This window comes from Pongo pygmaeus, chromosome 4 (genome assembly GCF_028885625.2).
Source record: "Pongo pygmaeus isolate AG05252 chromosome 4, NHGRI_mPonPyg2-v2.0_pri, whole genome shotgun sequence".
NCBI classification, from domain to species: Eukaryota; Metazoa; Chordata; class Mammalia; order Primates; family Hominidae; genus Pongo; species Pongo pygmaeus.
Genome location: NC_072377.2, coordinates 38,774,049 through 38,794,972, shown reverse-complemented (window position 1 = coordinate 38,794,972; position 20,924 = coordinate 38,774,049). Strand labels below are relative to the sequence as shown.

Genomic DNA, 20,924 nt, shown 5'->3' with positions numbered 1-20,924 from the left:
ACCATTCTTGAGCCTTTAATGTCTTCAATACTTCTGATGAGCCACTAGTCTTTTAATATACTAGGGCGAATCACATTTCTCTAAAACCCACTCCCAAAGGAATAAATCTTTGCACTATCATACTCTTTTGAGCTTTCCTGATCCCAGTTCAGATACATAGGGATCTGAATACACTATTCTCTTCCAATGCTATAATTATATGAGTAGGTAGGTGGTGGGAATGAGTAGCGTCAGGGGAAGAATGACATTCATTTAATAAGTCATAGTAACACCAATTTTTTCTTAAAGGCAACCCTCAAATCCCTTTACCCACCAATCCTCTGAGTGCTTCTAGTGCTATAGAATAGTTGAAGTATCCTATTTCTTTTCTTTCTTTTTGTTTTTCTGAGACAGAGTCTCTCTTTGTCACCCAGCCCAGTCTGGAGTGCAGTGGCACCATTATGGCTCATTGCACCCTCAAACTCCTGAGCTCAAGAGATTCTCTTGCCTCAACCTCCCAAGTAGCTGGGACTACAGGCATGCACTGCCACGCTTAGCTAATTTTTCTTATTTTTTATAGAGACGAGGTCTTGTTGTGTTGCCCAGGCTGGTTTCAAACTCCTGGTCTCAAGCTATCCTCCTGCCTCAGCCTCCCAAAGTGCTAAGATTACAGGCATGAGTCACCACACCCCGCCAATCCTATTTCTTTAGCTACTATAAGTTCTTTTGCATTTTCAAAAGATTAAAACAATTATGGTAGAGAGAATGCTTTTTTTGATATCTTATGCAAAGGATGTTTTGTTTATGACTCAATATTACTTAAGATACATTAAGCATCCTTCAAAGATGGTGTTGATCTGATGATCGTGAGACGTATCCAGAGACAATAGTTCCAGAAAGAGAAGATGAACATAATCATGGTGAGAAGAGAAAGAATGGGAAACACCACTTTTCATCTTGCTCTTAATCCAGATTATAGAATGAAAATAATGTTTCCACACTATCTCCCCCATGCCCTGCCCTATTGTGATTTAGTACAGCTACAGGATGTCTTTTCACTGGAAAAGCTTATCTTCTCAAGAAAGCAGTCCTGATTCACTTGGCACATACTGGCCATGAGTATTCAGCCTTTTTCCTTAAGGAGTCAAAAGGGGAGAGTGAGGAGGGAGTGGCAGGGGATACAGGGTCATGATGGTCATTTTATTTCTTCCTAGAATACGATATTCTTTGCAGGTTGCCAGCATGCTTATTTTTATGTAGATTTGACCTTCACTGCAACCTTGAACAACTAAAATAGAATAAGATCACTATATGCTACTTCAAAAAGCTTGGCTCTTGAAAGTATATAAAAATATAAGACAAAGGCAGGAAAACTAACCAGCCCACAGCTTTGAGCAAAGAATCATAAGGCTTCTTGGGTCTAGTTAAAATATCAGCTTTGTGCATATTAGATTCCATCCTGTGTTTGATTATTTCTGCAGTGAGTGCTGCCTTTATCGATTGTTAGAGTGAAATGTTCAAGAGCATTATATTACAATCTGTCTCTAAATGGCTTTTCAGAAATTTCCTGTAACTCAGAAGCAGAAATTATGCAGGGAACTGAGAGCAAAGTGACTAGACCGTTGAATTTCACCCAGACTTTTGCATATGGGAAAGTGATAAAGCATGGCCAAAGAGACTTATATTGGTTTTCTTAGTAGAGAGGGTCAGTTTCAGCTTATTATTATCTCATCACCAGAAGCTATACTGAATACTATATAAAGTCAAAGTGATGGGGGTTGCGGCTTTGAGGGTCACAATACTTTAAAGATGTCTTAGAGTCCAGAGCCTTTTGGCTCATGTTGCTCGCTTGATGATCTCCTTCATCCAGCTACCTCCTACGTGTTCTTGCCTAAATCTCACATCCTCCATGAAGCCTCTCATCCTTTTTAATTGATTTCTTCTTATTTGAAAACCTGATTTCTTTTAACCACTGAATGTCATTTATAGATTATTTTCTAATATATATTATATATATTCTAACATATTGTTTTCTAATAGCTTCACTTGCAACCAAGAGTACATCTTATACACGGTATGTCCTCCAAAGAAAAGTATAACAGATCGTGAATAGATTAGGAACTCTTTCTGTGTGTATATCTCATCCCCCCAACCCTGCCTGCCAAACACACGCGTATTGGCTCTTTTAGTCAAAGACGTAGCTTATCCAAATTAATAATCTTTGGGTTGTATATACCAGAAACTCCAACTCAACTCAGCTTAAACAATAAAAGGAATTATTGACTCAACACAACTGAAAAATCTATTTGTAGATGTGGTTTCAAGTGAGGCTCAATCCAGTGGCTCAAAGACCTGATTTCTTTCTGTCTCTCTGCTTTACTTGCCATGAAATTGGCTTAATCTCATAATTCCTTTGGTAATGGACGGCTGCTAGCAGCTCTTGGGACAATATGTGCATCATCATTCACACCTAGACTAAGGGGTATCATTGTCCCAGCATCCCCAGCAAAGGTCCTGAGAATTACTTGCTTGAACTAATTAAGGTCACACGTTCAGCCATAACCATTCCATAGAAAGAAGTATGGATCAACTGATTAACTCAGTCTAGCTTCTCTGGAACTATATGGATTCCCAAACCAAAATTGGGAAGGTCATATGGGCACATGGGAGCTTGACAAGTGAACAACAAATGCTATAAATCTTCAGCCAATTTTATCAACCTCCCATAATCTGCAAAACATTGCATCTCATATATAAGGGATTTGTTTGCTGGCTTTTAGGTATTTTTATTTTAGAGAAAATAAAAGGAACCAATCTATAACTTTGACATTGGCTGGTCTCCACAGAGTTTGGCAAGCTTTCAGTGGGCCACATCAGTAGAAGTTTTCACAGGGATGGTAGCTCCCTTCTGTTCACTGCCTATCACCACAATTTTCTCTTCAAAAAAAATGTGAAGAAGGAGAGATGGAAAGAAGAAAGGGAAAGAAGAGAGGGAAGGAATGGAGAAGGAGAGAGGGAGGGAGGGAAGGAAGGGAGGAAGGGAGGAAGGGAGGAAGGGAGGAAGGGAGGAAGGGAGGAAATGAATAAAAGGAAAAAAAAAAGCAGTGCATTTTCCAGGCAAACACAGAAGCGCCTGTGGCTCTGGCTCACTCAAGCTGGGGAGACTCCCTGGACCAAGTCTGTGAATATAGTATTAACAATGTACAATGAAGGGTTGGGTGTGGTGGCTCATGCCCGGAATCCCAGCACTTTGGGAGGCCAAGGCGGGCGGATAACCTGAGGTTGGGAGTTCGAGACCAACCTGACCAACATGGGGAAACCCCATCTCTACTAAAAATACAAAATTAGCTGGGCATGGTGGTTCATGCCTGTAATCCCAGCTACTTGGGGGGCTGAGGCAGGAGAATTGCTTGAACCTGGGAGGCGGAGGTTGCGGTGAACCAAGATCATGCCATTGGACTCCAGCGGGCAACAAGAGCAAAACTCCATCTCAAAAAAAAAAAAAAAAAAAAAGAAAGAAAAGAAAAAGAAAGAATGTACAATGAAAAGCCACCATCATTTGCTAGATCTTCCTTGTAACTGCTAATTTCTTGTCAAATGAATACTAGATATTTTTTAAGGTGGGTTTGAGTTCCTTGAGGTAACATTCTCCTTAAATATGAACCTTGTTTCTTCTTGGCTTCATTTTAAAACTCTACAGAGGGAAGCCACATCCCATAGATTTCTTTCTATGTTGCTGTTTCCAACAAGATCTGGGGTCATTCCTGCTGTCTGCAATAAGCTATAGGTCTGTGAAAGGACTAAATGTACTTTCTGTCTGTGTGATTAACAAAGCAAAGCCTGGTTTTCAGGGCTCTGCTCACAAAAGCTAAGAATGGCAGAGAAGGCACACCAGGAAAATGATGATTACTTCACTGATTTTGGAATGATGATCTTGCCTCCTGAAAAGATCACCTTCCATTTGAATTGAGTGTGGGAAGAAAGGATGGCAGGTAGGGAAGAAGATAAATGTCTTCTAAGGAGGGTCTGTGTAAAAGACATAAATACCTCCATATCCTTTTGCATAACAGTAATTATTTTTAGTATAAATTGCAGACTTAGGAACATTAAAAATATTTTTCACTTTGCATAGCCCAATATTGGAAAATATGATGTACAAAACATCAAAGAAAGAAAGGAAAGGGGATGAGGTAAAAGTAGAAAGAGAAATTCTTCCTTTTACTAAAAGATGTCTACAGGGTCATTTAAATGACAAGTTCCTTGGCCTTATATGGTAGTTCAACTCTCCCAAATGTTTTTGGAACCCATCTACTTTGTAAAAGGAGGTAAGATTCAATCTTCAGTGGCTTGTTTCAGCTTGAATTAAAATGTGACATACCTGCTTCACTTGTTCAGAAGACTTCAGTTTAAAGAGATCTTAAACACATTTTTTAGTGTCTTTAAGCTTCTGCATTGAAAGAGATCTGGAAGGTAGGAATAGTGCTTGCTTTTTGGAGGGAATCATACCAGATGAGAGGCACAGACTTCACTAAAACCAAAATGATGTGTAGAGACACAATGTTCCATTTTCAGGAAGGTTTGTCTGGACTGGAAGAAACTGCTGCCTAGTCCTGTCACCTGGAACAAGGGGGGATTTCATTTGCCAATGAGGGGCCCTTTAGGCCCTGCCAGTCTTGGAGTTTGTGTACCTGGGTCAGCCAAGCAAGAATCAAGGAGGGTACAATGCACGCATTCAAAGATCGGTGTGTTCTTGGCAAGTGTGCCTTCTGGGCACTGTTTGTCCCCAGCACAAGGCAATCCCCACATTCTCAACCTTGTGACATTCAAATGTCTGCTAACTGCTTTCTTCATACCAAACGCTCATGAAAGGGGCACTCTACAATCACAAAATTAGAAAACTCATTTATATCTAATCTTTAGACAAGATAAACTGGAGGTCATTGTGGTAACTCCTTACCACAAATGGTAAGAATGGTAACTTAAAAGTTTAATAATAAGCAGTTAAGCCAGGCATGGTGGCTCACATCTGTAATCCCAACACTTTAGGAGGCTGAGGCAGGAGGATTGCCTGAGGCCAGGAGCTCAAGACCAGCCTGAGCAACATGGTGAGACCCCCATCTCTGCCAAAAATAAAAAATAAAAAATAATTAGCTAGGTGTAGCGGCACATACCTGTAGTCCCAACTACTTGGGAGGCTGAGGCAGGAGGCTTGCTTGAGCCTGGGAGGTCAAGGCTGCAGTGAGCTGTAATTGCTTCTGAAAGACAATAGTGAGATAGAAGCTTAACAGGTGCTTCTAGGGTGTTTTCAGTTCTTAACAGAATGTTCATGGCCTGATGTTGACCTATAATTGTTGTTAGAGTATCAAGTGCTGCATTCTCTTTGCAAGATAATTTTCACAGCTATGGTAGAGTAGAAATAGCACCAACCAGATCCTTCCTATAATGTTACGTGTGATTCTGGATATCAAATGTTAGTGGGACCCAGAGAGAACTTGCAAAAGGCACAAAGAAGACTAAAAAGTCTGATTAAAAGATTAAAAAATAAGAAAAAAAGGAAGGTGATATAAAGGTCTTGGACTCATTTAGCTCAGGAAAAAACAAAGGTTGTTCTGAATTGATGATTGCTGGCGTCCGTAAGTCTTCACGTGTAGCATGCAGGCTGGATGTGGTAAGAAAATGTGAATGTCAATATCGAGGAGTTTGTTGAAGCCAAAATAGGTTCCCAACAGTGATTGAGGACTGGTCTTTCCAACAAGAGATACTTAATGAAAAACTTTGTCCAATAGCTAAAGAAGAAAAACTCCTTAAAAGCTTCTCACCCTTGTCAATTATTTCTCTCTCCGTGGACCTCATGTTTTTAAATATCCTGTAAATCAATTGCTTATGAATAATCATATATTCACTCTGGTTTTCCTAGGATAGTCTCAATTTATGCATTTTGTCTTGTGTAATTATCAACAGCTTTCCCTTTCAGTATCTGAGTATCCCATTTGAAAAATAAGGCATATGATTATTCTAATAAGAGCTAGCATGATTTGATTTTGGAAATATATATGGATTTGATAGGTTACACTCTGTTTAAAAGTGGCTCAAAAGATTCTATTATTGTGAAATTGGCTTAAGCAGATGATCTTTTAGCCTGCAAATACATGATTCTGTGACACCACTGACATTACCGAAAACAACTGCTCATCTCGCGAGAATGAAAGGGACAACAACCCCTCCGAGGTCTCTTCAGCCTCATTTGGAACAGGCAGGAATAATAACAAACGTCACAATCTTAGCCATGAGTCTAACGAAAGAGAAAGCATCATTCCACCATCTGAGCTGGGAACTTTGTGGTTTTCAGATGTTCAGGAATCCGGGCCCCTACCCATCCTGATATTCTGGGAATGCATGATTGTGAAAAGAGAATCAACACGAGACCTCTACATTGAATTATTTAATTAATTCAGAAAATACTTATTGAGCACCTCCTTGTGCCAGGCACTATTCTAAGTACTGGGATTTTATTCACAAAAGTGAACAAAAGAGTCCTAATCCCATCTTCTTGGTACTTACAGTTTCATAGAGAGATAGACAGTAGGTCCAAAAAATGAATAGATAAATGACAAGTAGGTAGCACTGATATATTGTAACATAGTTTGAAAGAATTTGGGCCGTGAACAATAGAATCCACACCATCAGAAAGAGAGGAGCAGAAGAGCACACTCTCCAGTCCTGCCTTGGTTGCACACTCTCCAGTCCTGGTTGTCCTGGGGACTGCAAGTTGTACACCCCAGCACACTAACATTGTCCCTTTAATGTAAATAAAATGAAAAAGTTCTGGTGGCAGAAGCCAAGTGATTGTCACTACTTTCCACCATGCCAGGGAGTCAGGCTCCCCACATGCAATAGTAATGGCCGTGGTAGTTTCCTGAGTGCTCAGTGGGAATGGCCCTTGCAACAAGCCCAGGGATTCTGTGTTCTCAGAAATAAAAGCAAGCAAAAGAGACACAGGCTTTGTTTCTGAGAAATAATTGGTTTGGGGATTTAAGTTTATTATTTTCTTCTCCATTCTCATGCACTGATTTCGTCTTTAAGCCTCTCCTCATTTCACTCTTGGGAGCACTGGTCGAAGAGAGCAGTGTCAGCTAGAGGAGGGTTTGAGGTTTGTTTTGTTTTGTTTTAATCATGGAAGAATTCTGAAAGGAAGAATGATCAAAATTAAATTTTTAAGAATTATGCCATGACTGTGATCATAATATTTTCCACAAATGAGGCACAAAATTGCATAAAGTTGTTATTTATGCCCTAAACAAAACTGGAGCATTCAATCTAGATTTTATAATACAAGATCGTTATAGGTACATAGACGGTGCTTCACGAACAGCTGATTGAGTTGAATGGAACTATCTACTTTGGAAAATAAGAGTTGTTGTACATTGAGAGCATCTCCAGCGTTTTGCTCTGTATGCATTCCGAAAGTTGTGTCACTAAAGGTTTAAATATATAAAGATGGTACAATAGACTCTATTTCCATGGAAGTAAACTGGTCTCTAATTAATACACCAGAAGCTGAGTCACTTTGTTTTTACAGGCACGTAGAGAGGAAGTGCCATCTCTCCTCAGTCGTGACACATTGCCGGTTAGCTGATGTATAGTTCTTTTTTCTTTTTATTAAGGAGTAGAAAAGAAACAGAACTGAAAGTTGAAACAATTCATACAAGGAAGAAGAAAGCCTGGGAAGTTACCTACATTGCCTAACATCACAGAATCTAAAGGAATCAAACTTTCTCTTTCCTTCTTGTATTTGAAGAAAGGAGACCTCATCTTAAGACAAGAATTCTTCCAAGTTTCCCTGGACAGCTTCTTTCATTCTCCACAGTGTCTGTTTCAAACTTTCCTACCTGTCTCAATGTCTTCAAGCTCACCCACACATTCCTTGCACACCCAGGGGAGGACTTTACCCCCTACCTTACAGACAACGATGTGAGAGCAAAAGCACCCCCACAGCAGCACCATGCAGCCTGTTCCCTCACCTGCATTCGTTCCCCCTCCCCCTCCCCCAAGCCCAGCGGCTCTCATTGGGCAACGGAAGAGGGGTCCTTCCTCCAGTCTCAGGCAAGGCTCTCCACCCATGCTTTAGATCTCTTCCTTTCCACATCTCTGGAAATTTGCTCCTGTAATCACCCACACTCTTTCCTGTATCTTCCACTCACACAGGAATGTTCTCAAATCTCCATCTTTAAAAAAAAATGAAAACAAAACCTCTCAAGTACATATTTTCATCTAAAGAGAGACTTTCTTTTCTTCAGAGTGAGGATCTTAGAAAAGGTGTCACTTGCTGTCTCCTCTTCCTCTTCCTCATTTCTTCCTTACCTGCATTTGCCTCTCCTGTTTCACATAAAGTTTTCCCCCTGAGGCTCTCATTCTTTCCTCGTTGCTCATCCAATGAACACACTTCAATTCTTGCCTTTCTTTTTTTTTTTTTTTCCTTTTTTTTGAGATGGAGTCTTGCTCTGTTGCCCAGGCTGGAGTGCAGTGGCATGATCTCGGCTCACTGCAACCTCCACCTCCCAGGTTCGAGCAATTCTCCTGCCTCAGCCTCCCGAGTAGCTGGGATTATAGGCACATGCCACCAGGCCCAGATAATTTTTGTATTTTTAGTAGAGATGAGATTTCACCATGTTGGCCAGGCTGGTCTTGAACTCCTGACTTCAGGTGACCCGCCCACCTTGGCCTCCCAAAGTGCTGGGATTACAGGTGTGAGCAACCGCACCCAGCCCAATCCTTTCCTTTCTTGGGCTCTTAGGCCTTGGGCACTCTTGTCTCTTCCTATTTCTTGAATCCATAAAACTACCCTCTTGGGTTTCTTCTTACTTCTGTGGCTTCCCCTTCTAAGTCCTCTTCTTGGCTCTGTTTTCCCCATAAATGCAGGAGTTCCCTAGGGATTTATTCTCATCCATTCTTGTCCTTTTTGCTTTTCCAGAGTATTTTCGGGGGGGGGGGGGGGGGGGCGTGGCGCACAAATCTAATTACACTCTCCATAAGGTTCTCCAGAAGTTCTCAGTTACCTTCACAGTAAATCTCACCTCTTAAGTAGGGCTTCCTACACCTGTCCTGATCAGACCCATGTCAAGCCCATCTAGTATCCCTTCCCCACAAATTCTTGAAATTCTAGCCATGGTAATTAACTGAACAAATCACATTCTTTCTGGTTTCTGTGTCTTAGAAAATGCTGCTGCCTTTGCTCAGAGCACATTTTCTTCCCCTTGTTTACCTATCGAATTCAAGATTTTCCCCCAAAGCTCAGTGCATATTTCTATCATGGGATGTATCAATTTGTATTGTATTTATCTGTTTACCCATCTATTTGAGTTCCTTAAGACAGGCACCCTATTTATTTATCCTGTTAAGCTCTGGTTGATTCTTTGTGCCTAACACAGTTCCATCATGAGCAATAAATTTGTTGAATGACTAAGTGGATAAATGGAAGATACCATTCCTTTCAATTCCAAGCTCAGCATGTAAACTAAGTTCAAGTCACATAGACTTTTTCTATCAGACCTGAGTACAATGCTTCTAAAGCAATGTACATATCTCCACATAATAAGGATATTGATTTTTTATCTTCAAAATAAATGTGGCTCCTGTTGGTAGAAATGTGTTTGTTCTGACCTTCCTGGTAGTCATGGAAATGAATTACAGCCTTGGGCAAAAGGGCATCCCTCAGTCAAGGGGTTGTGGTGTGATCTGGTGGGTAGGGAGGGCGTCATGGAGGCAGCATTCTATTTATAGCTGATGTTGACTCCTCCAGGCCACTAAGGTGACAAGCAGCAAAGACTGGCCCCTCCTCTCCTCTCCAGTCCATCCCTGACATGAAGCTAGCTGAGAGATTTGCTCTTCTATTTTCAAATCAGGTTGCTTTTGCTGAGAGATAGAGGCCAGGGAGAGCTTTGCTAAGATTTCATTCCCATGGAAGCTTCCCATTGAGTTGCTACATCTGCGTAGTTCTTTTTTTTTCTTTTTCTTTTTCTTTTTTTTTTTTTTGAGATGGAATTACGCTTTTGTTGCCCAGGCTGGAGTGCAATGGCACGGTCTTGGCTCACTGCAACTTCTGCCTGCCGGGTTCAAAGTGATTCTCCTGCCTAAGCCTTCTGAGTAGCTGGGATTACAGGTGCCTGCCACCACCCCCAGCTATTTTTTGTGTTTTTAGTAGAGATGGGGTTCCATCATGTTGGCCAGGTTGGTCTCGAACTCCTGATTTCAAATGATCCACCTGCCTCGGCCTCCCAAAGTACTGGGATTACAGGCATGAGTCACCATGCCAAGCCATCTGCATAGTTCTTATGGGCTCACAATGGATTTCTGCTTTTGCTCTCACAAGATACTAATGTCTTTAAGAGCAAGACCTATGTATTTTTCTTTCTTTGCAGTGCCCTTCAGGCAAAGTTTAGCTGGTTAGCAGAGCTTAATCACTGCTCATAAGTATAATTACCAATCATAAACTTAGATAACTCATCCTGAATAAAAGGGTAAAGTAATCATAAAGATCTCCCAGATGGGGACATGTAAGCTTCTCTATAGAATCCTGGAAAATGTGAGAAATCAGAAAGGTTGCAATTTCGTGGTACAAGCTCCTTGAGCACAATGACATGATTTTGCAAACTATTTCTAGGGTAAGAAATAATATCTTTTAAATTTATGGCAAAATCTGCTGTAATGGGAGATTACTGCAATGATGGACGGCTTTATAGAAACACAGTTATATGTACTTTATTAAACCATGTAGCAGGAAAAAAACATGATGGCACTCAAGAAGTTGAATTCCAGTCACTTTCAATTTCTGGGTACATATAACCTTTTTGTTAGCACCTCTAAGACACTGAGTTTATTATCAAAATGACAAGAGCATTTGACAAAGGGACCTTTGGTTTAAGACTTCTAGATCTGTCAAACATCTTGTGGTAGCCAGTCTCCAAGATGACCCCAGTGGTCTCTGCCTTCCGGTATCCATGTCCTTGTGTAGTCTCTTCCCACAGTGAATAGTGCCAACATGCATAAGCAACAGGACATTGTAGAAATGATGGTATGTGGCTCCCAAGGTTGGGTCACAAAAGACATTGTGGCTTCTGCCTTTCTCTCTCTTGGATTATTTGCTTAGGGGTAAACCAGCTGCCCTGTTATGAGGACTCTCATCACAGCCCCATGGAAAGATTCATATGACCAGGAATTGGGGTTTATTGCCAACAGACACCACCAACTTACTAGCAATATGAGTGAGCCATCTGGAAATGTAGTCTCCAGCTCCAGTCAAGACTTCAGATGACTGCAAACTCGGCCATCATCATGTGTATAATCTTGTGAGAGGCCCGGAGCCAGAACCAAGTGAGGGTGCCATTAGGTAAGCTGGTGAGGGTGCCATTAGGTAACTAGGTGCCATTAGGTAAGCTGCTCCTAAATTCCTGATCTACAAAAAGTGCAAAATAATAAGTGTTTATTATTGTTTCAAGTCACTAAATTTTGGGTGGTTTCTTACACAGCAATAGATAAAACCTGAACCAGAACTGGAAAAAAAACTTGATGATATAACATTATAGTGGATACTGTGGTATACTACCTAGATCACTTCTTCAGGGCTGACACAACCATTTCCCAGCTATTGAAAATATTGTTTGTTGACAATACATAGCTATGTCTCTTACTAGAAATTGCCCTCTAAGCTGAAGCTATGTCTCATTCAAGATTATGAGCTCCTGCCTCGGGCAGCCTGGGGCCGATGACTGACATGAGGATAAAGAAGTCAAACCCCATTCAATTTGTCCCCTTTCCAATCCTGCTTCCCTCAATTCCTTAAGTTGTATCTCATGGGTGCTATCCAAAATAAACCTCTGCCTACAACTCTCTGTCTCAGAGTCTGGTTTCCATGCTACCCAACCTAAAAGAGTGGTATGGTCCTTGGAGACGGGGCATGCAGCCAATTACCTGGTCCGCTTGTCAGGGCATGGGAAGAAAACTACTGAAAGACTGAGGACAAGATTGTCTGCAGATGAGGCACTGGGATGAGCCTATGGGGATGCATACAAATTGTGAAGATTTTGTTAATGCCCACCAGATAGCATATACTGCAGAAGAGGTGCTAAATAACAAACTGACTTGGCTAGTAGACATCAGACAGCCTCTTTTCTTTCCCACCCCAGTGCTTACACAGTGGATTCATGAACAGAGTAGCCATGATGGCAGAAATGAAGGCTCATGCATAGCCCCAACAGCACACTCACAAAAGCTGATTTAACTATGGATGCTGCTGAGTGTCCATCCAACCTGCCAGCAACAAAGGGTAATGGGTTCCCAATATGGCACCCTCACTCAATGAAAGCAACCAGTCTTTTGGTACCAAATCAGTCTGTTTGAATCTTTTCAATCCTAGATGGAGGAACAACTCATCTTGACTAGGACTGGTACTTATCCTAGGCATGGGCTTGCCTTTCCTGCCCATAGGGCCTTGGCTGTGCTGTCTTGTGGCTCTTCCATGCCTACATTTAGTGTATATATTCAGGTAAAGCAGCCATAGCCTGAAAAGGACCTGGTAACCAGGGCCTTAGATTCCTCAGGGCTGAGGGTCGAGGCACTCCCCCAGGCTAGCCACCTAGACCAACGGAAGTGCTGGCTGAGGGTGAGACAAACCCAGAATGAGTGGTAGAGGATAAAGACAATGAGCATCCATTATGAATGTGAAGGCAGCTGCAGCAGCAAGGCTAGAGCTCATCCCACTGGAGTGTCCAAGTTTTCATAAGAAACAAGACTCAATGGAACCTGAGAGGATCTATGTGGGATGAGGGGATGCTGTGGGGCTCTGTCAGGGTTCTCTCTTAAGAGGCAATGCACTCATGTTCCAGCTGCTGGGACTCTCAGCTGCTGACAATTCATGACTACATGGCTCACTGGGAATTGCCGCTGGCTACAGAGAACTCCTTCACTTAAGGTTGCCCTCTCTCCCAGAGATTGCCAGTGGCCATCTGGCTGTGAGGAAACTGACTGATGTGAAGAAACAAAGGCTGGAACATTTGCTTCAGTTAGGACATCTCTGAAAGGTCATCACAGCTCCCGAGCTTCCCACAGGAAGGGCTGAGACTCCTATTTCAGCTACGTTGTGGATCAGCTTCTGTCTTTGTCCAATCCTGCCTTCCTCAGCTCCTGACATTGTTTCTCCCAACACTCCCCCAGTAAACCTTCTGCATGCAACTGTCTGTCTCAGAGTCTGTCTCCAGGAAACCCAACCTACAAAAAGCTTCCATACAAGGATTTTTAACCTTCAATCAGCACAGTGAAAAAATGCTGCCAGAGAAAAGTCTATGCTCTTCATTGTTAATCCAGTAGATGGGAAAACTAGAAATTGCAAGCTTTGATTAACCTGACAGTGGTTGCAAAGAAAAAGGGAGCACGTCAGGAAAGGAAGTTACTGGGAACTCTATGTCCACTTTATTCATGGATGGAGGTGTTACAAAAAATAGGGTATCAGGGGTAGGTGTGCTTGATATACCTCAGCTTTTCTGAGGGAGGTAAGCCACATGGAAAAATATCATAGTAAGGCTCTTTGCTCACTAGGTAGGTGACTTTGGTCATTTCATTGTTGCAATCTTTACTGATATAGTTGCCAAACAGTGTTTTGTTTGTTGTAATAACTCTAGTTTATTTATTTGTAAATTTCTGAATATAGTCATAAACAACTGACAGTCTCTTTAAACAAGAAATTGTACAATGGAAATTTGATATTTTGCTGGAGAGACTCTGCAAGAGAAATTAGTAGGAATTAGTAGGTTGTATGTTCAGAGGGTTAGGGCTCACTGACATGGTGTATTAGTCTGTTCTTACTTTGCTATAAGAACATACCCAAGACTGGGTAATTGATAAAGGAAAGAGGTTTAATTGACTCACAGTTCTGCAGGGATGGTGAGGCCTCAGGAAATTTACAATCATGGCAGAAGGAGAAGCAAACATGTCCTTCTTCACATGACAGCAGCAAGGAGAAGTGCCAAGCAAGGGGGGAAAAGCTCCTTATAAAACCATCAGATCTCATGATAACTCACTCACTATCATGATAACAGTGGCATGGGAATAACTGCCCCCAGGATTCAAATACCTCCCATGGGGCCCCTCCCACAACACATGGAGATTATGGGAACTACAATTCAAGATGAGATTTGGGTAGGGATACAGCCAAACCATATGGGCATCTAGAGTTTACACACTTACCAAGATCAATGTGATCCTTTCATGAAGAACTGATTTTTTCCTCCTCCAAATTGCTTCTCTTCTGTTTGGTTGATGTGCACTTTATTCTTCTCCACCCTGGGAGGAAGGCTGATCATAGGGATTGCCACAGGGGTCCATTCCCTCTAACTCCTGTGAGATTCAGCCCATGGGGAACACAGGCAGATCTGAGGAGTGGGGAGAGTGAGGCTAGGGTATTTTTTCCCCTCTTTCCTCTCTAGTAAGGTGGACCCAGGCTGTCAGTCTCCCTCCATGGCAGACCACATCCCCTGCCAGGCAGTCCCTCCCTGGCCCCTCTTGGCTTAGGGGTGCTATCTTCAGCGACTGCTTACTCCAGGTTACTGCACTATGCCTTAGGGTTTCCCTACACTCTGCCCTGATAGAATGATTCTTCTTTCTGTCTCTTTCACATTTAGGAGACTAAATTCTAGACTCACTTCTTACAGAAACAAGCAAAGCATCCATGGGCCAATTGCTTCACCAATGTAGGCTAAGAAGTTCCTAGGATCTGGCACTCAAAGATTTAAAAGAACTTTGAACTGAATGAAGGAGACAATGTCTCCACCCCATTCCAGTGCTTTATATCCTGTTTCCTTGAGGAAAGTGACAAGGCAGGAGATGTGGGGACAGAAGGATTAAAAATTCAAAGCTGCTCATGAAGGGAGCGAGTGCACATTAAGACTTGGCATAAGAATGGCAGCAGGTAGAAGCAGGCCCAGGCTGATGGGATACTGAACAGCAGAACAGAGCAAAGCCAAGAAAAGGGTTTTAAGTAAACTCCTTAAACTCCTGGGAAGCCACAGGACAGATGGACAGTGCAGTGAATGACCATTCTGAGACAGCCAAGTATAAACAGTCCCCAGAGAATCGAATCTCCAATTGGTCTGCACACTGGGAGAACAGAGTGGAGGCACAGAAATTGACCCCATTTGCAGGAAGGAGGAGCCTGGCCCTCCTGTTCCTGTGTGGTAACCTGGAATTCAATCTGTGAGATGGGGGCCTGTTAACAGGAACCCGTCTCACTTTGCTTAGAGTCTTTTTCCTTTTCGCCCAATAAATTTCATAACCCCTCACCCTTCGAAGTGTCTGCGTGCCTAATCTTTCCTGGTCTTGGGACAAGGACCCAGTTTTCAGCTGAACTGAGGAGAAAGTCCCACAATTCCCACCATTCTCTGCCACTCCTGGGTCAGACCTTCTAGTCATAGCTTCCATTGACTGGGTGCCTCCCATGTCCCAGGCATGATGCATTATACTCATTGTCTCCTTTCATCCTCACACACAACAACCTTGGCAGGACACAGAAAGGTGGTGTGAGGAGACGAGCCGAGCTACTTGCCCAAGGACCCAGGGCCCCCTAAATGACAGAGCCAGGATGCCAACCCTGGGACTTCCTCACATAGTTAATCTCCCTTTTCTAAAACAGAATTTGGCCTGGCCCTAAGGATACCTGTCCAGGCTGGAGTGAACACTGAGTTTTCATTACTTCCTCTCATCTCTCAGAAATCACTGAAGCAGGCTCAAATTCGTGGTTAGTCCAACAGCAACCCAGTCTATTTGAGCCAAAAATTATAGCAGGCCAGGTCCTGGATCAGGGAGCTCATTTCCTTCTCCGCCCTATCTCCACCTTGTCCTTCCTGCCCAGGTGTGAATCTTTCCCCAGAGCCAGGCCCACACCAGAATAAGCCCTGGGAAGGAGGAGAGTGGGACATGGCAAGGTATTTGTCTTCATGGATTCTTCTCTGTGTTTGGGATTGTACTGGGAGAGGAGGATGGAGGAAAAGCATTCCTTATGCAGTAAACAGCCCAGACCAATTTGCACCCCAGCCACTGAGCCTTAATCTTTTTATGATGCTTTGCATATTTATAACCAAGATTCCTATTGCTCTGGTACAAACAAGATTGCAATCAGCCTGCCAACAGATTCTCTTTAACCTGTCAGTCTTTATGGAGAAAAAAACAGTCATTGACATTGAATGCCCTTTAAACAAGCCCCCCTTATTCTCCTTAGCTGGAAGACAGTATGCAAGCTTAGTCCTAAGAAGAGAGGGAACTTGTTTCCTTTAAACGGCCCCTGCCCAGGTTTTCTTCAGTTTGGTTAGAGCAGCCTCAACTCTTTTCAAATGCCTTGCTTAGCAGATGCCAGCCTGCTTGAGCTGTGCCTGCAGTTGCCAATTTCAGCTGCCACATTTAATTTTCATGACCTGAGGGCCTCCTGTGCTTTTTCTCATTCCCTTAAATGAATAAAAATAACTAAGGGGCATGGAGCACATGACCCTGATTCAGTGTTCAATCTTTTGCTACAGATATGTTTGCCCACGTCCAGTCCTATTTGTTTTAAAGAGAAGATGAAGCAGAAAAAGGGGACCTGTCACATCTCTGTTTCCCAGATCCTTAGGGCCTAAATACAGCTGTGAGTTAGGACAGAAAAAGTTAGTTTCCTTATCTAGAAGCCAAACATGTGTAATAGTGGCAGAAGCATGTTCTACTTTGGTTCTACTGTGAAAAGAACCAATGGAAAGAAAAAACCTAACTAATATGGATGGATTCCTTACTCGACTTGGTGATGTGGACCCTAAGGTCCCATCAGCACACACTGATGTGACTCAAGGGCTGAAATAAAGGGGACAATGCTTCCTCGTTGTCTTCAATGGAAGAGACATCTGGGATTTTATTTTATTTTATTTTTTTGAGGTAGAGTCTCATTCTGTACGCAGGCTGGAGTGCAGTGACGCCATCTCAGCTCACTGCAACCTCTGCCTCCTGGGTTCAAGCGACTCTCCTGTCTCAGCCTCCAAAGTAGTTGGGATTACAGGCGCATGCCACCACACTCAGCTAATTTCATCTGGGATTTTAAACTGGACCAAAAAAAAAATCCTGAGTTCCAGCAGGTCCTTCTTAGGGCCAAAAGAATGCTACTTAGAAGTAGGATGGGCCATGAGACTCCCTTTGCTACCCTCAGAAAGACCCCAAAAGAAACCCTCGTGGGTTTCTTACCGGCCTTCGCCCCAGGACTAGGACTATGCCAAGCCCAGCCGTGAACATTGTGATCCTTTCTATGGTCCTTTTAGGGACTGTTTTGGGAGAGGCAGAGTCAAAGAGTGCATTGCAGCTGCTATTCTTATTCCTTTACCCAGCCAACCCTCAGTCGCCAGCATTTCTCAAACCATAGTTTAGCTGTGAATGCCCGAGATTTTCTTCCTGTCCTGACCACAGTAGTGCTGGTGGTCATGCTGCTTTCTGGCACAGCCAGGCAGGAGGCCAGCCACCTCAGAGCCTCGGGGAGGAGGGAGGGGAAGGATGCCTTCCCCTGGGGCCCAGAAGGGGCTGTGGGTACCAACCGCCCGGACACTCAGGCTGGAATCAAGCTGAATACACTATAGGGAAGAATTGAAGGATCCGGGCAGGGGAACATACTCCTCAATCCAGACCAATGTTTTCAAAGGCCTCCATTTTGTGAAGGTGTTGTCATCAAAGCTTGCCTTTCTCTTTATAAATGAACTCATTTGTGGAAAATTCTGGAAATAAAGAAAAGGAGGAGACAGAGAGAGGGAAAGGAAGACAAAATCAGTCTTTTCAATGCCAGTTATTGAATGTACCCTACAGTTTCAGAGCCTTAGTCTCTCACAGAAATTCTTCTGTAGTTGTTACCAACATTTTAGTCCCTTGCATCTCCTCTTTAAAATGCTAGGATAGCAGTCATGAAACTCCTTGGTCCTCTCAGAGATGTGCAATTGAGGGAAATAAATTCAATTTCAGCCACTGGGTGGTATTTAGTGAGCACATGATCAGCCTTGTACTGGGAACTCACAAGAATCTTCTCTCTTTCTTGGAAGAGAGAAGAATCTTCACTCTTTTTGGAAGCAGAAGATTCTTCTCTCTTTTTGGAAGACAGAAGAATCTTCTCTCTTTTTGCATGTGAAACATTAGAAATGACTTGAAGTTCATATATTAATAAGGCTGGTGGATACAAGATACAGTAAAAAATATTTACAGTTAGCAAAATAGAATTGTTAGGTGGGGCTTGAGAGAAGAGGGAATTGGAGCAGAGAACTGCATGAAATACAAGAAGTTCAAGATTTTGAGTGAATTGTGTATATCATACTTATTAGCACTTCCTTGTCTTAGAATCTTCTTCGCTCCTTACACACACACACACTCTCTCTCTCTCTCTCCCTCTCCAATGCCTTTTCCTCATTCCTCCCTTTACTGAAAGCTGACTCATCCTTCACAGCTTAGCTTAACCTCTGTCTTCTTCATGTAGACCTTTTCAGCATCTCAGCCCACATTGATTCCCCTTCCTGGAAACTCTCCTTCACTTAGAGTCAATATCACTCAGTTAAGTACTTAGTTGATTTCTATTTGTTTCAAGGGTGTGTTTGTCTTTCTTGGTAAAGGATAAGGCTCTTAGGAGAAGGATCATATGTTCCAGTAGGATCAGACATGGTGAGATACAGTGGAGCCACTTTGCAAACACTGGTTTAATGGATGAAAGGTTCGGTTCAGAACCTTGTTTCTCTGGGAACATTATCATCAAGAGTCCTCGTCTGGGCAAGCGTTTTGTTCCTTGGCCATTTCATCAGTGCCACCACACAGGCTGCCTCATACTCTTAAATGACTCTTCAGTGTTCTGTTTCCAGCACAGTTGGGGAGATTATGTCAGTTTCTTGCAAAATGTTTGAGAGGAGTTTCATTGTTCTTAGAAGGCAGAGAAGAGCAATTGGCCCACTTTTCTGTACTTTACACATGAAATATTTGTTTAAGCTGTGATAAAAAGCCAAACTTGGAAAGTGCTGCTATAAACTCAGAGTGCAAATGAGGGCCAGTCTAAGGGTGATCATTTCAGCTAATATGCAATAGATTCAGCTGCCACCTCCAGAAGAGCCAACATTAGTTAATCAGTGTGTGGGCAATCCAGGACGTTTGTTCTGGCTGAGGTCCCACCTGTTCTCTCTTTTTAGCATTTTGTGTTTCTAAGATTTCTTCCCCAGGAGGGATGAAGGAGAGGGAAGAGGACAGAGAAAAGAAGACAGTGAACAAAGACGATGTTGTTATTGGTAACCCAGCCCTGCCTGAGACTTGGTGGAGTGAAGGTGAAAGCCGATGCTCATAACAAAAGTTCTGGGTTTAGGATCACCTCAAGATTTAGATCTATGTCAGCCATGCCCCTACTGACTGGGAAATGCACAGAATGTTAGTCTGAAGGCAAAATGGGTCATGGGCAGTCATTGAAACATGCCTGCTGTAGTATGAGTATTTGTCCCCTCCAAACCTCATGTTGAAATTGGATCCCCAATGTGGCAGGTGATTCTCAATGGGAGGTGTTTGGGTCATTGGGGCAGATTTCCCAAGAACAGATTAATACCATTTGTTTCAGGAAAAACTCTCCGAAACTGCATTTTTCCTCTGATCATGTTACAGTAGCTAGCTAGCCAGGTATGAGCAGGCAGAAGAGGGCTCCTCCTGACCCACCAGGAATGTCAGATGACCATCAGGTGATGGTCCGGCAGTTGTCACACTGCCTCTCTAAAAATGATAATTGGTTAGAGGTGCAAGGGAGAGGCAATTTCACAATAGATGAAAACATTTGAAATTGGTAACCAGCAGCTCAGGAATTGGGTGAGTAGGCTCAGGCATGCGCATTAAGAGACAAAATGGTGGAGTATGATCTTTTGGGAGCATTCCACTGGAAAAGAGAAGCATGCCACAGGCAAGAATTTTAACAACTCCAGTAAACACACTTAGCATGCTCACCTCTCAAGTATTAGCAGGTCACTGTGCATGCGGGTGGCCCACCCTAAGGGAATAATCATGGGAGAAAGGACACAAGACCCCGGGAGTATGCCAACCTATAAAACCCCAAGTCAAAAGGTCAAATGTCCCATTTGACCTCCACAGCACCCACTTGAGTCTCTTCCAAGTGTACTTTCCTTTCTTTCCTGCTCTAAAGCTTTTTAATAAACTTCCTCTCCTGCTCTGAAACTTGCCTCAGTCTCTTTCTCTGCCTTATGCCCCTCAGTTTAACTCTTTCTTCTGAGAAGGCAAGAATTGAGGTTGCTGCAGACCTGTACGTATTTCCCATCAATAACCTGTACGTATTTCCCGTCAATAACCCAGATATTCACCACCCCTAACACTCTCACACCAGCACAACAATCAGCACACTGAAGACTTCTGTGACCAAAGGTGTGGGAGTTTCTCCCCACCACAAAGCAGTGAACACCAGTTGGGTGTCAATTCCAACACGATCTACCTGGAGATTGCGTCAGATCCCATAGGTTGAGAGCTCAGTCCCCAGGACTGCTGCCCCCTCCACCACACACCAGTCACAAGACCAGGCCTCCACAACTTCTGACTGACTGGCTTCAAGTTGCAATTTCCATTTTGGGTTCAATTAATTTGCTGGAGCAGCTCACAGCACTCAGGGAAACACAATTAGTGGTTTATTGTGAAAGATATTGCACAGGATACAGACGAAGAGCTGGGTAGGGCAAGGTATGTGGGAAGAGGCACGGGCTCCCATGCCCTCCAGAGGTATGCCAGCCTCCAGGAACCTTCAAGCGTTCAGCTGTCCGAAAGCTCTCTGAACCCAGTGGTCTTGGGTTTTTAGGGAAGCTTCATGACATCACCATTTCTTCCCTGCAGGTGTAAGGTGGGACTATCTCAGGGGAGGGTCTTAAGTCCCACAGTCA

The 20,924-nt window shown here is 43.0% G+C and overlaps 1 long non-coding RNA gene across 1 annotated transcript in view; it reads right to left on the bottom strand.

Moving 5' to 3' along the window:
- The window catches only part of LOC129037444 (uncharacterized), a 108,404-nt gene that overhangs the window by 12,913 nt on the left and 74,567 nt on the right, over positions 1 to 20,924 (bottom strand). The window contains exons 3-8 of the long non-coding RNA XR_008502811.1: positions 17,650 to 17,750; positions 14,218 to 14,313; positions 11,947 to 12,029; positions 11,230 to 11,431; positions 5,151 to 5,234; positions 4,358 to 4,442 (exon numbers count right to left, since the gene is read on the bottom strand). This is a non-coding gene — a long non-coding RNA (uncharacterized LOC129037444). The remainder of the gene's footprint in view (positions 1 to 4,357; positions 4,443 to 5,150; positions 5,235 to 11,229; positions 11,432 to 11,946; positions 12,030 to 14,217; positions 14,314 to 17,649; positions 17,751 to 20,924) is intronic.